Source organism: Furipterus horrens, unplaced genomic scaffold, assembly GCF_987537825.1.
Source record: "Furipterus horrens unplaced genomic scaffold, mFurHor1.1.pri manual_scaffold_1, whole genome shotgun sequence".
NCBI classification, from domain to species: Eukaryota; Metazoa; Chordata; class Mammalia; order Chiroptera; family Furipteridae; genus Furipterus; species Furipterus horrens.
The window spans coordinates 60915798-60930537 of record NW_028327171.1 but is presented as its reverse complement, the minus strand read 5'-3'; positions in this window follow the sequence as shown (position 1 = coordinate 60930537).

Below are 14740 nucleotides of genomic sequence, written 5' to 3'. Positions count from 1 at the left end.
TTACAAGATGGTTCTTGTCTGCATTTTATAGTCAGAGCGTAGAGAGGTTAAGAAATCTGCCCAAGGCCATGTCTTTCGCAAGTGATAATACTATGATCCTAATCCAGGTCTAACTGAAAATCTTGGCTTTTCAGCTCCCCTTGTTGATCCCTCTACCTCTGCCAACCCTGCCCAGGTGCTGAGATCTTACCTCCTCCAATACAGACTCAGCCCCTCCACTTGCCTAAGTGGGCTTTATCAGGCCCCTGTGGTACTCAGTCACCCCTATCCCAGAGCTCAAATTTGAGTGATTCACTTTTCCCTGTAAATGCTATAGCAATAGACACTGCCATTGCCCAGAGGAAATAGCTTTTCCAAGTTAACGGCTGTCTTAGTTTTTTTATATTTATGGCTCACATTCTGGATCTGTAATATTCTAAACTTCTCATGTTGGATGAAAATTCCCTCAGGGATACTAAAACAGCTTATTACCTCCTGGCAACATAAAACTAATTAAAATGCTATAGAATCTGAATCACTTGAATAACACACATGGCCTCAAGGTTAGATACTTCAATTGAAGGGTCATAGAGAATAGTAACCAAATTTTCCATGGTTACCAAATTTACAAATAACTGCATAAAAGAAATCTCTTGAATTGAAATCTAAGAAAATTGATGGGATGTTACCTTCATTACAGTTTGTTTCTTATATGTATATGAGAATGCTTTGATTACGTTCCCTCTGATGCTTACCCTCCATGGGAACAGGTATGAAATTTGATGCAACTTTTCAGAAAAACAACAATCTAGATAGTCTGCCCATCTTTAACCCAGTATTTTTACTTTTAGAAATTGACTTTAAGAGAATTATCAAGGATATTTAGTTTACAAGAATAATATTGGGAATATTGTTTATACCGAGAAAAATGCCAAGAACCTAAAAGTCCAACAAAGAACTGGTTTGATAAAATGTTGTCAGCACAATAAAGTTAGATTTGTATTTAATATACATAAACTAAAATGAAATTTTAATCAGATTCCGGGTGATTTTGGTCTTGATTTGCTTTTCTATACTTACTAAGTTTCTACAATAAACACATTACTTTTGGAAAGAAAATAGTTCTAAAATCATTCAGGGAGCAGTCCACAGTTTTAAAGAAAATGCCTCAAGTGTATGATAAACCATTGTTCTTATTGGCAAACAGAGGATTCATTCTACAGTCAACACTGAAGAGTAAAGTGTTTGCACTTAGGTAGAGGGATGGACCCAGTGGGGCAGGCAGTAACGAGAGGCTAAAAAATTATTATGAGGAGGCCATTATTCCCACTCTGTGTTTGGAAAATGTAAGGTCATGGTATCTACTTAGTTTAGCTATCAAATAAATTTTTTAAAAATTCAAGTACATTATCCATTTTTCTATTTTAAAAATGAAAGTAACACAATTCCTTTACTTTAAGTATTGGCCTTTTACCAAGGATTTTTGAGAGGAGTGTGAACAACAGCATGGGTTTATAGGACTTGGCCCAACCTGGTTTGTGAACATGATCCAATATGTTTTAACAAGTACTGAAACTGAGTCACCCACCCTAAGCTAGTGCAAATTGTTCTTCCCTTTTAACATAAAATATCTGTGTGTGTGTGTGTGTGTGTGAATTTAGATACTTATATTTTAATTACTGCAGTTAAAGAAGCTTGCTAAGCCTTTCTTGAGGTAAATTTCATGTTAATTCTTGAAATCAATTCTCACTCTCTCACACACAAACGTGTGCGCACACACACACACTTTTTCCAACTATACAGCAATTAAAAAGGACAAGCTATTGCAACATGAGACAATTTGGGTGAAGCTCATAAATAATGAGAATGGAAACCACATCCGCTGTCTTTTCCACAATTTTGAGAGAATTCTAAATGTAATCTCAACTAATGTAGCTGAATCCTTAAAAGAGAGAAAGAGGTGGTGAGTCTCCTTATGCAACATTTCACAGTTTGTTTTTTGATTTTTAATAGAAGTAATACTATAATAGTTTCCCAAGAAGGGCAGTGTCAATGGTTCTAGATTCACAAGTTGCATCCTGCCAGTAGGAGACTCTGTGTCAAGCATGCTGCTTGCTAATTTGCACCACACCCCTCTCTGTCACATGTGTACAAATATCACTGATTCGTGTGCAGGGCTCATGTTCAACAGCCGCTCACATCTCAGATGAAGACGATACCTAGACAGGTCTGAAAACAAAACCAAGGTAGCCAAGTTGGGATCTCTCCAAATACTTAACTCCATATTGTTTAAGTCAAGCTCTCCTGATAATCTCTGACACCTATTAAATTTTTAACCTTAAAAATTTTAAAACTTTTATTTAAGTCACTTTTTACATTAATAAAATGTGCACAAAAATGTACAGCTCAGTGAATTTTACATATATATACCCATGGAACCATCATCTAGGTCAAGATATAGGACATTTCTAGCACCCAGAAAACTCTTGTTCTCTCCCAGGCAATACACACCTCACCACCGCTATACAGTATATACTCTGGATAAATATGGTTCTGACTTCTATCACCATCAATTAGTTTTGCCTGTTCCTGAACTTTACATAAATTGATTCACAAAGCATGTTTTCTTTTGTGTCTGGTTTTTCTCATTAAACATTATGTTGTTGAATTCTGGCTCCCAATATATCACCAGAACAATGTGTTCATAAGAGACAGTTGCATCTTGCTTGCTGTCTTCAAGGAGAACACCTCCTTGGAAGAGCTTTGGTAGCATGTTGCAGGGGAAAGGAACAAGTTGAATTTGAGATTTTAATTCTGGTTTAAGACTTGTCTTTTGATGTGAAAGCTTGAATAGGACTGGTAAGAATTATGATATCATTTAGCATTGGTGGGAACATCAAGGAAGGATTTTGAGGAGAGAAGTTCAAAGACTCTTGAGATGTAAACTGTTGATGTTCTCTATTGAAGAGGTGACAGGTCTTTCAGGAACTTCCCTTAATGAACAATAAAGTTATTTGCCTGGGCAAAAGTATTCTGGAATAATGAAGATTGTGGAGTAATAAAATTGTGGTCATGTAGACAGAAATCTGTGGGGCAGTTTATTGTTTCAGTCCTCAGTGTCCAAGCAGGAGGTGGGAGTGGGTGGTTTCAGTTTGCAATATTTTTGAGACTCATCTGTGTTGTCTCATGTAATAGCAGTTTGTTCTTTTTCTTTGCTATATAATATTCTTTTGTTAAAATGTACTACTTTATTTATCTGTTATTCTATTCATGGATATTTTGGTTTCCAGATTTTGTATCTTAGAAAATATGTTCTGTAATCATTCTTTTACATTTTTTTGTGGTGCATGTAAGAGCTCACTGGTGTTAGTCTGTTTGTTTTTGCCTTGTTAAGGAATCAAGCTGCCAATGGAGATTCATTTTTGTGCTTTAGTCTGCATCCTGGGGGGCACAGAGTTTCCCCTTGGCTTTGAACCAAAAAGACTTGGCTCATTTCTTCCAGTCCCAAAGACCATTAATTAGTATCTCTGGATTGCCCATTGTATGTCCTGTACTGCATAAGGTGCTTAGAACACAGCTGTGAACAAGATTTTTCAAGCTCCATGAGGCCGAGTTCTTGACTATGTTGTTCAGTATGGCATCCCCAGTTTCTAGAACAGTGCCTGGCATGCAATAGGTGCTCAATGATCAGAGGTCAACAACCATGGCCATGGCCAATTCTGGTCTGCTGCTTGTTTCTGTAAATTAAGTTTCAGAGAACAACACATCCATTCTTATTTGTTTACACATTGTCTATGGTTTCTTCTTGCTACAATGGCAGAACTGAATAGTTGTGACAATGCATCAAATATTTATTATCTGGCCATTTATGGAGAGTTTTATGATCTCTAACTGGCCATTTGCCTAGCTAAAAATTGATACTTCTATTACAATGGAAAAGGAGAAGAATGGATATTTGTATTATCTTTTAAACTATTATTTAAAAAATTTAAATGTATTTTAAAGAAGTAGAAAGAGGAAAAAAATGAACATAATTTACCTACTATCCATATAGAGATATGGATATTCAGGGGTATATTAGTTTCCTAGGGGTACCTTAATAACATACCACAAACTGGGTAGCTGAGAACAACAGAAACTTATCACCTCACAGTTTTGGAGACCAGAAGTCTGATATTAAAGTGTCAGCAAGGCCATGGAGTGCTAGGGAAAGATCTCTTCCAGGCCCTCTCTCCTAGCTTCTGACAACCTCAGGCATTCCTTGGCTTAGAAAAGACCATCTTCTCCTTGTATCTCCTCACATTTTCATCTTTCTCTGCATATTTGTCTCTGTGCCCAAGTTTCCCTTTTTTTTATAAGAACACCAAGTCATAATGCATTAAGACCCAGCCTAATGACCTCATTTTAACTTTATTACCTCTGTAAGGACCGCACTTCCAAATAAGACCATATTTTGAGGTACTGGGTACCAGGACTTCAACATATCCTTTTTTGAGGGGACACAGTTCAACCCATAACAGCAGAAGAGTTAGAGTTCTCTGTCTGAGAATTCATCAGCATCTTCTAAACTAAACATATGTTCAATAAGATGCCTCTGAAAAAGTCTAGGAAATAATGCACACAATACAAATCTTCATGAAGTTTAACCACACACATCAACATTCCATAAATTCTGAGAAATTTTGTTGTAAAAACCTGTTTAACTCAAAACTTTCCAAATTATTTAATTATCAGACCTTGGGGCTGCAGCTATGGAATGAAAGTGATCAGCAGATAAGAAGAAAAGTACAGAGCTGAAAACATGGTAAACTCAATAAGTGACAATAGGGAATAAATATCAGAGGAGTCCTTCAATGACAACCAGAAATTTAGGATGAGAGAAGAAAATTCTCAATGTAATTAGCTGCTGCCTGTTTAACAGACAGGAACTCACATAGCTTTGTCTATATTTTCTGTTTTCAAATAGATGTGCATGGTTACCACCTTTGTGAACCTTGCTTCAGTTCTCTAGGGGAACACTATATGCCCTTTAAGCAATTTAGCTCCCTAGGTTTGGGAGGAAGTCCTGATTTCCAATGTCAAAATTTGTGTAAAAAAATTATTGTGGCTGTCTTTGTCTATAAGAGGGAGACTTCTCTGAGTGGGAAAGACAGTAGAATTTCAGAGATATAACTACCCAATTACAAGACATTTCATCACTCCATAATTTAGTGTCAAGCCAGTTCTCCCACAATTCCATTTCTGAGTTCCAATGTGTTTATTATGGAATGTGCTTGTATGTGAGTATGAGCAGTAGTATATGCAAACTAAAAACCTCTGCCAAGTTTGAGTAGCAACTTCCATCTACATTTGCTCATACATCCTCTTGTGCATGGGTGATGAGTTATGGGGGACAAGGACATAACATAGGTATGGGACAGGCAAAGCTTGAGGTTGGAAAGAGATAGAAATGAGATGACATATTAGTAACCAGTTTCTGCAGAGGCAAGCTGGGTGATCCAGTCTTTAACCTTAGCTAGAGTTTCAGAGTGCTCTCTGAGTCAAGTAATTGTGAGTGATTGTGTGTTTCTTTGGCCCAGAGAAGCATCACACTAAAGGTAATCGCAAGTCACATTTTATATAATGAAAGAAGTAGTCATATCCACATCGTCAGGGCTCCCTATGTAGGTGAAGACATTAAAGTTTGATGGTTTGTGGAGTTGTGCCGTATGGGAGAATGAGGCTCAACTATAGAGAGAAAGAATGAGAAGCGCTACAGAACCTCCCTTGACTCTCCCTGAGCACCACACTTTTCATGGCTCCACTATTATACTCCCAATCAGCTCTGCTTCTGAAAGGTAAAGCAAACTAAACAGCTTCCATAGAACAGAACTAGGTGATTCTCTCCATTTACCTTTTGGAAGATCCCCTCCCCCCTTTTCTTTTTCATTTGGAAGTCATTTCCTTTTAATGGCACAGAGAATTAAATGACTACTGGACTACTATTTGATAAGCGCATTTGGGTTAATAAAAAATGATAGAAATTTAAATAGCCTAAGAACCATAAAAAGGGTTCTGGGTTTCACTCAAGAACACTGGATTTAGGTTATGGCTGTTGATCTTGGACAAATCAGTCTTTCTCTCTGAGCCCTAATTTCCTAACCTGTGAAGTAGGGATAATAATAAGCCTAACTGCCTACCATGGTTAGGATGATTACACTAGATTCTATATGAAAATTCATTGTAAAATATGAAGTTTTGTGTGAGATATATTATTTTGTTCTGAATAAAAATATTAGAAGAGTAGTTTTATTATATTATTACTCTCATTAATCTCATTAATTCTTGCCTCATCTTCTTCCACACCCAAGTCATGAACTCTGGGATTCATCTGCAATCTAACATGTAAAGAACTCACATACTTTCTTCTTCCTTTCAACCTTTATACCAGGGACTCTTAATCCTGTTTTCATGCTGGAATCACTTGGTAACTAGACCTATATCTTTCATAAACATAGATGCAAAAACCCTCAACAATATATTAGCAAATCAGTCCAACAATGTATGAAAAGCACTATACATCACAGCCAAGTGGGCTTTATGCCAAGTATGCAAGGCTGGTTTAACATTTAAAAATCAAGTAATCCATCACATCAGTAGACTAACCAAAAAGAGTCACATGGTCATATCAAACAACAGATGGACAAAATCCAATACTCATTCTTGCTTAAAAAAAACCACAAACTTCCATCAACCTAGGACTAGAAAGAAGTTTCTCAACTTGATAAAGAACATTTACAAAAAATGTACAGCTAACATTATGCTTTATGGTGAGTAACTAGAAGTTTTCCTACTAAGATCAGGAAAAAGGAAAGTATGCCTCTTTCCATCACTCCTTTTCAATATCATACTGGAGGTACTAGTGAATGCAATAAATAACCAAAAGTGATATAAACATATACAGATTGGAAAGGAAATATAAAATGTCTTTGTTTACAGATGACATAATTGTAAAAATCTAAAAGAATCAACAAAAATCTTCCAGAACTAATAAGCAATTATAGTAAGTTTACAATATATAAAATTAATATAAAAAGTCAATTGCTGCTTTGGGCCAGGCCAAGGGTGGGGCCAGCATTAGTGGTTCCAGATGGGTTCCTGCCACCCCTTGGTTTCTCAGGTGAGTAGAGAAGTGCTAGGCCTAGGAACACCACCAGAACATGTTACAAAATATCCTCTTATGCTTGAGACCTACAAACTACATATACTACAAGAACAATCTAATGGCTTTTCATCCCCTGGCAATACAATATTGTATATTAGAAACATAAATATGGTGCTTTCTTTTCTCTGATTACAGTTTATTTGGATATTCTTTTGTGCTGAAGAAAAGTTTACAGCCTGAGGCTACTCTTTGTGGAGACACTCTTGTCATGTAGGATCATGACCACCCAAACTGGGAGAAGGATGAAAGACAACCGACCACCAAACCCATGGCACAAAGGAGTGCACAACACTGCTCCTGATTATCTGGCCCCTCAACATCCTCTGGGGTTCTGATGGTAGGACTCAGCTTCAGGATTGGCAAGAAGATAGGGTGTGAGAACTTTGGAGAGCTCATATTAAGTAAGAACTTGGTTGTATCAGTGGCAGCAGCTATAATAAGCTGTGGTGTGCTTCAAGACAAGTGGTTTATAATGTATGGGAAATCCTTTTAAAGAGGACCTATTATAAGAACTAAAGAATTTGTGAATAAGATAGTTATTTTAAGTTATAATTGTTATGCAAGGTTCATCTTTATGTGTGTGGGTTTTAAATTGTGAACCAGTTTTGAGATTTTATGAGATAGGGAGATCTGCATACAGACATCAATAAAGTGAAAATTCTGATTTAGTTGGGAAAAAACGTCAATTGCTTTCCTACATATCAGCAATGAACAAGTGAAATTTGAAATGAAAAACACAATGCTATTTAATTAGCACCTAAAAAATGAAAGATTTAGGTATAAATCCAACAAAATACATAAAAGATTTATATAAGAAAAACTATAAAATGCTGATGAAAGACATAAAAGAAAAAGTAAATAAATGGAGAACTATTTCATGTTCATTGATAGGAAGACTTAAGAGTGTCAAGAGGTTAATTTTTCTTAATTTAATCTATAGATTGAATCTAATCCAAATCAAAATGACAGCAAGTTATTTTGTGGGTAGCCAATAGATTCTATAATTTATATAAAAGCAAAAGATCCAGAGTAGCCAATACAATATTGAAGAGAAAAAACAAAGTTGGAAAGCTAATGTTACCTGACTTCAAGACTCACTATTGCTATAATAATCAAGACCATGTGGTATTAGCAAACAAGCAGATCAATAGATCAGTAGAATAAAATAGAGAGCCCAGAATTTATAAACCCACATAAATATAGTCAGCTCATCTCTGACAAAGGAACAAAGGCAACAAATGGTGCTGGAAAAAGTGGACATACACAAGCAAAAAAGAAAAGAATCTAGACATAGATCTTACACCCTTTACAAAAACTAACTCAAAATGCATCACAGGACTTCTAGTCAAGTTGGAAGCATAGGTAAACATGCTTCGCCTCTTTGCTCAACCACAATGAGAATTACAACTAAAACTTAAAACAAATAACACCTAGAACTGTCAGAAAATCAAACTACAAAAGTCCCAAAACCAGGGATTTAAAGAAGCCACATTCATCCAGATGGGTAGGACAGGCAGAGATGTGGAGATGTGCAGAGAGGCAAGGAGACTCAGTGTGGTGTGGAGAAGTGGCAGTGATGGTGGAATGGACAGTCCCACATTCATGTGTGGTGGATAAAAATTAGGAGAAATACCTTGGAAGTGAGCAATCACAGTGCTAGGCCAGACCACAAAGCCCAGTGTTCCAGTGCCAGAAAGATAAATCCCCATAACTTCTGACTGTAAAAATCAGTGGGGTTTGGGCCAGGGGAAGAAATTGTTGGATTTTCAGGAGACTTCACTTAAAGGGCCTGCACACTCTTAGACGCTATGCAAACCTACCTACTCTGGCATTCACCACCAAGGCAACAGCTGGAAGGGTGCCAGTCACATAAGAGAAGTGGATGAAGTGACTAGAAATGGGGTGTGTGCTGGGCAAACCTCCAGAAGCCCAGCAGTGGGACTGTACCCTCACCAAACTCCCCCACCACAAAGAGCCACAAAGTGGTAAAGCCAGTTGCCCTGCTCTGGTGATTACCTAAGGCTCCGCCCCACAAAATTTACAGGTGTCTTGTCTGCAATAGGCCACACTACTAAGACAGGGAGTCAAAGCAGCTCCATATAATACAGAAACAAACACAGGGAAGCTGCCAAAGAAATATGCTCCAAATGAAAGAACAGAACAAAACCACAGAAAAAGAACTAAATGGAATGGAGATTACCAACCTAATAGATGAATAATTCAAAACACTGGTGATCAGGATACTCAAAGAACTCACTGAGTACAACAACAACATAAAGGAAGAAATGCAAGTTACATTAAGTGAAATAAAGAAAAATCTACAGGGAATCAACAGTAAAGGGGAGGAAGCCAGGATTCAAATCAACAATTTAGAATATAAGGAAGAAATAAGCACTCAAACAGAACAGCAAGAAGAAATAAGAATTTAAAAAGAAATAAAGGATAGTATAAGAAGAATCTATGACATCTCCCAACATGTCAACATCTGACTCATAGGGGTGCCAGAAGGAGAAGGGGAAGAGCAAGAAATTGAAAACATAATGAAAAAAAACTTTCCTAACTAGACAAAGGATATAGACATTCAAGTACAGGAAGCACAGAGAGTCCCAAACAAGTTAGACCCAGAAAGGATCATACCAAGACACATCATAATTAAAATGCCAAAGATTAAAGATAAAGACAGAATATTAAAAGCAGCAAGAAAAAGCAGAGTTACCTACAAAGGAGTTCCCATAAGACTATCAGCTGATTTCTCAAAAGAAACTTTTCAGGCAAGAAAGGACTGGCAAGAGGTTCAAAGTAATGAAAAGCATGAACTGACAACCTAGATTACTCTAGCCAGCAAAGTTATCATTTAAAATGGAAGGGCAAATAAAGTGCTTCCCGGACAAGATAAAACTAAAGGAATTCATCATCACCAAACCCTTATTACATGAAATGTTAAAGAGACTTATTTAAGAAAAAGACAAAGACCAAAAGGATGAACATTAAAATGGCAACAAATTCACAATTATCAACAACTGAATCTAAAAAAACAAACTAAGCAACCAATCAGAACAGGAACAGAATCATAGTTATTAGCTGGGAGGGGAAGGGGGAGAATGGGGGGAAAAGTGCAGGAATTAAGAAGCATAATTGGTAGGTACAAAATAGACAAGGGAATGTTAAGAATAGTATAGGAAATGGAGAAGCCAAAGAACTTATAGACATGACCCATGGACATGAACTAAGGCAAGGAATTGCTGTAGGGAAGAGGGGTACCAGGTGGATGGGTGCAAAGGGAGAAACATGGGGACAACTGTAATGGCATAATCAATAACATATATTTTTAAAAATGCATCACAGACCTAAATGTAAAATGTCTAACTGCAAAACTCGTAGAAGAAAACATAGAAGAAAACCTAGATGACTTTGGATATGGCAGTGACGTTTTAGATAAAACACCAAAGGCATAATCTAAGAAATAATTGACAATCTAGATTTTATTAAAATTAAAAATTCTTGTGAAAGACTGTCAAGATAATGAGAGGACAGGTGTCAGACTGGAGGGAAATACTTTCAAAAGACACATCTGAATAAGGACTCATCCAAAATATATGAAGAATTCAAATCTCCAAAATTAAAAAAACAACAACACCTGATTTTAAAATGAGCAAAGACCTGCCCAGATACCTCACCAAAGAATATATACAGATGGCAAAAAGCATGTGAAAAGGTGCTCAACATCAGATGTCATTAAGGAATTGCAAATAAAAAGGAGATACCACTCTAAACTTATTAGAATGGCCAAAATTCAAAACACTAACACCACCAAACACTATTCAGAATGTGGAGCAAAGGGAACTATGTTCATTACTGGTGGAAATAAAACTTTGGCAGACAGTTTAGCAGTTTCTTAGAAAACTTGCTCTGGCTGGTGTAGCTCAGCAGTTGAGTGTTGACCTGTTAACCAAAAGGTCACCAGTTTGATTCTGGTCAGGGCACATGCCTGAGTTGCATGGCAGGTCCCATTAGGAGTGTGTGAGGAGCAACCAATCAATGTACCTCTCGCACATCAATGTTTCTCTTCCTCTCTTTCTGCCTCCTTTTCTCCTTCTCTAAAAATAAATAAATAAAATCTTTACAAAAAGGAAAAAAAAAAAAACAAAGAAAGAAAACTAAACATACTCTTACCATACAATCCAGCAATTATGCTCTTTGGTATTTACCAAAATGAGTTGAAAACTTATATTCTCACAAAAATCTACACACAGATATTTACAGTAGCTTTATACATAATCACCAAAACATGGGAACAACTTATATGTTCTTCGAAGGTGAATGGAAAAATAAACTTTAGTGCATCTATATTCTAGACAATGTAATATTATTCAGTGCTAAAAATAAATGAGCGATTAAGCCATGACAAATAATGAAGGAAACTTATTTGCATATTATTAAGTGAAAGAAGTCAATCTGAAAAGGCTATATACAGTATGATTCCAACTATTTGACATTCTGGAAAAGACAAAACTGTGGAGACAATAAAGAGATCAATGCTTGCCCTAATTCAGGGAGAGTGGAAGAGATGGGTGAATTGGCAGAGCACAGAGGATGGTTAGAACAGTGAAACTACCCTGTATGATACTATACAGATGGATATATGTCATTATACAGTTATCTAAACCCATACAATGTAGAAGACCAAGATGGACCCTACTGTAAACTACAGACTTTGGATGATAATGCTGTGTCAATGTAGGTCCACCAATTGTAACAAATGTTTTGTTCTGTGGGGGTTGTTGATAAGGGGAGGCTATGCATGCATGGGGGCAGAAGGTATATGGGAACCAAATTTTATACTTTTTGTTCAAGTTTGCTGTGAACATAAAACTGCTCTAAAAAGTAAAGCCTGTAAAAAAAATTACCTGGTAGCTTTTGAAATTCCCAATGCCTAGGCCACACCCAGATCAATTAAATCAGGACAAATGGAAATGCAACCTAGACATCAATGAATTTTTAATACATTCCATGTAATCCCAATGTACAGTCAAGGCTGAGAACTACTGCTCTAGAAGGACATAAGCTTACAGCAGTGGATCTCAGAACCAGATGCCAATTAGAATTACCTTGATCTTAAAAAAACATGCAGATGACCAGGCCCCATTCTCTGAAATTCTAATTCAATTGGTCTAGAATGAGGCCAGGGCACTAAAAATTTTTAGATCTTCTGATGGCTCTAAAATGCACCCAGGATTGAGAATTACTGATCTGTAGCGTGAGGGTCAGATTCATGGACATGTGCTTCAAACTCTCCAGCCCTTGCACCCATGGAAGGTACCACTAACCATTCCCAGAACTCTTCCAAATAGGCCCAGATATGGCCTTAGGATCTTTCTCCAGACAGCATATCAGGCAATGGAATTCCCTTTGGCATCTCTGCTTTACAGATTTACTCCATCTCCCAAACCAGGGATGGCTTTATTGGACCTTGCTCTTCCCATTTTTGTCTCTACCTCCATGACTTGGAAAGTCTGACATTTTCACAGGAGACTTCTCCAAGGCTGTGACTGTGTGACAGCTGTTCAGGTTCTAAGACAATGCTATACCTTCATACTGGGCCTATAGTCTTCAAATCCCAAGGACTTTCTACAAACATTAACGCATTTGTTTTAAAATGTCTGGTGCTATGAGGACTAATGAGATAATGTTTATGAAACACTCTGCATTCTCAAGATGAAAGACAGTAAGCTATTCATGTAAAACGTTTATTTAGAGGCCACTAACAACACTCACGGGAGTTGGCTGCCTTTTTTGCTTTGCTGTGAATATATTTAAGAACAGAAGACAGGCTGCACCATCGTTCTTGAGAGAAGGCAGAGTGATGTGTGAGGAACAGTGATGTGGTAGAACTCCAGCCTTCGTCACTTTCTAGTTTTGTAATCTTTAACAAGTTTCTTAACGTCTATCAGCTTCTCTCGACTCATATGTGCAGTGAAAATGATAATGTCTGGCTCAAATAATGTATGTGAGAGTACTGATACATACTAGACACTCAATGTGAGCTACTCTAAGGAGCCAGGGACACCTTGAACTGATTTAAAGAGTCATCTATGCAGTACATTTACAATTCAGGAAAAGAAAAGGTTGAGGATACTTATAATTAGGATACAGAAAGGAGCTTTCCTTTGACTAACATGAGAAATTTGTAAAATTTCCCATATTAATATATAATTAAAAACAAGATTCATGCTGAATCCAGGTTTGCCCTAGAAGTCAGGTAATATCCATTGAGATAGTTGACTTCTCTATTTAAAACAAAACCTCTTACAGCAGTGGTTCTCAACCTTCCTAATGCCGCGACCCTTTAATACAGTTCCTCATGTTGTGGTGACCCCCAACCATAAAATTATTTTCATCGCTACTTCATACAACAGTTATGATTCATAACTGTTATGAATCATAATGTAAATATCTGATATGCAGGATATATGTTCATTGTTACAAATTGAACATAATTAAAGCATAGTGATTAATCACAAAAACAATATGTAATTATATATGTGTTTTCCGCTGGTCTTAGGTGACCCCTGTGAAAGGGTCATTTGACCCCCAAAGGGGTCAAGACCCACAGGTTGAGAACCACTGTCTTACAGACATGTACTAAGTGGCTACTCCATGCCAAGTTGAATAATAGAATTTTTTTTTTTAAAGCTTTCATTTCTCCAACATATGAGAGGGAATCCCTGCCACAAAGGTGCAGACAACACATTTCATCCATCCTAAGATGCACATTTTTGTCACATATAACATACCTAAAATTGGAGTGCATCTTACAACTGAAGGCATGTCATGGTTCGATTAACAGCATTTTTTCCCTTTCTTAATGGCTCATAGAATAAATGAGGCATATTGCAATTGATGACATTTTAAGTTCAGTAAAAATACAGCAATCTGTATCCCTCAGGGTTCTTTGAGGCTTAAATGGGATAACATTGGAAAATCACCTCTATTAGTTATTTACTGCTGCATAGCAGGTTACCCTAAAAGTTAGCACCTTAAGGCAATAATGGTTTTCTCATGGTTTCTGGGGACCAGGAATTCAGGAGCAGTTTAACTCATGTTCTAGGTTAGGGGTGTCCAGGAGGCAGCAGTCAAGATGTAAACCAGGTGCTCTGCCATCTGAGGCTTGACTGGAGGTGAAGTTTCCACTTCCGAGATCACTCATGTGGCTGTCTGCAGGAGGCTTTAGTACCTACAATGTAGCCCTTTCCAATAAGCTGCTTACAACAAGGCACTGGCTTCTCTGAGAGTCATGATGAGAGATCGAGAGAGAGCATGAGTACATGCAAGCATCCAAGATAGAAGGATGGCAGCTGCAGGCTTTTATGTCTAATCTTAGAAATTACATACCATCTCTTCTACCATATTTTATTGGTTACACAGACCAACCCTGGTACAAGGAAGGCAGAAGTCACCAGAAGCCATCTTGGAGACTTATTCCCACAGTAGCCAACACATCGAGTGACCAAAAAGAAGGTACAAAATAGATGTTAGTTTTTTCCCCTTATAGCACTT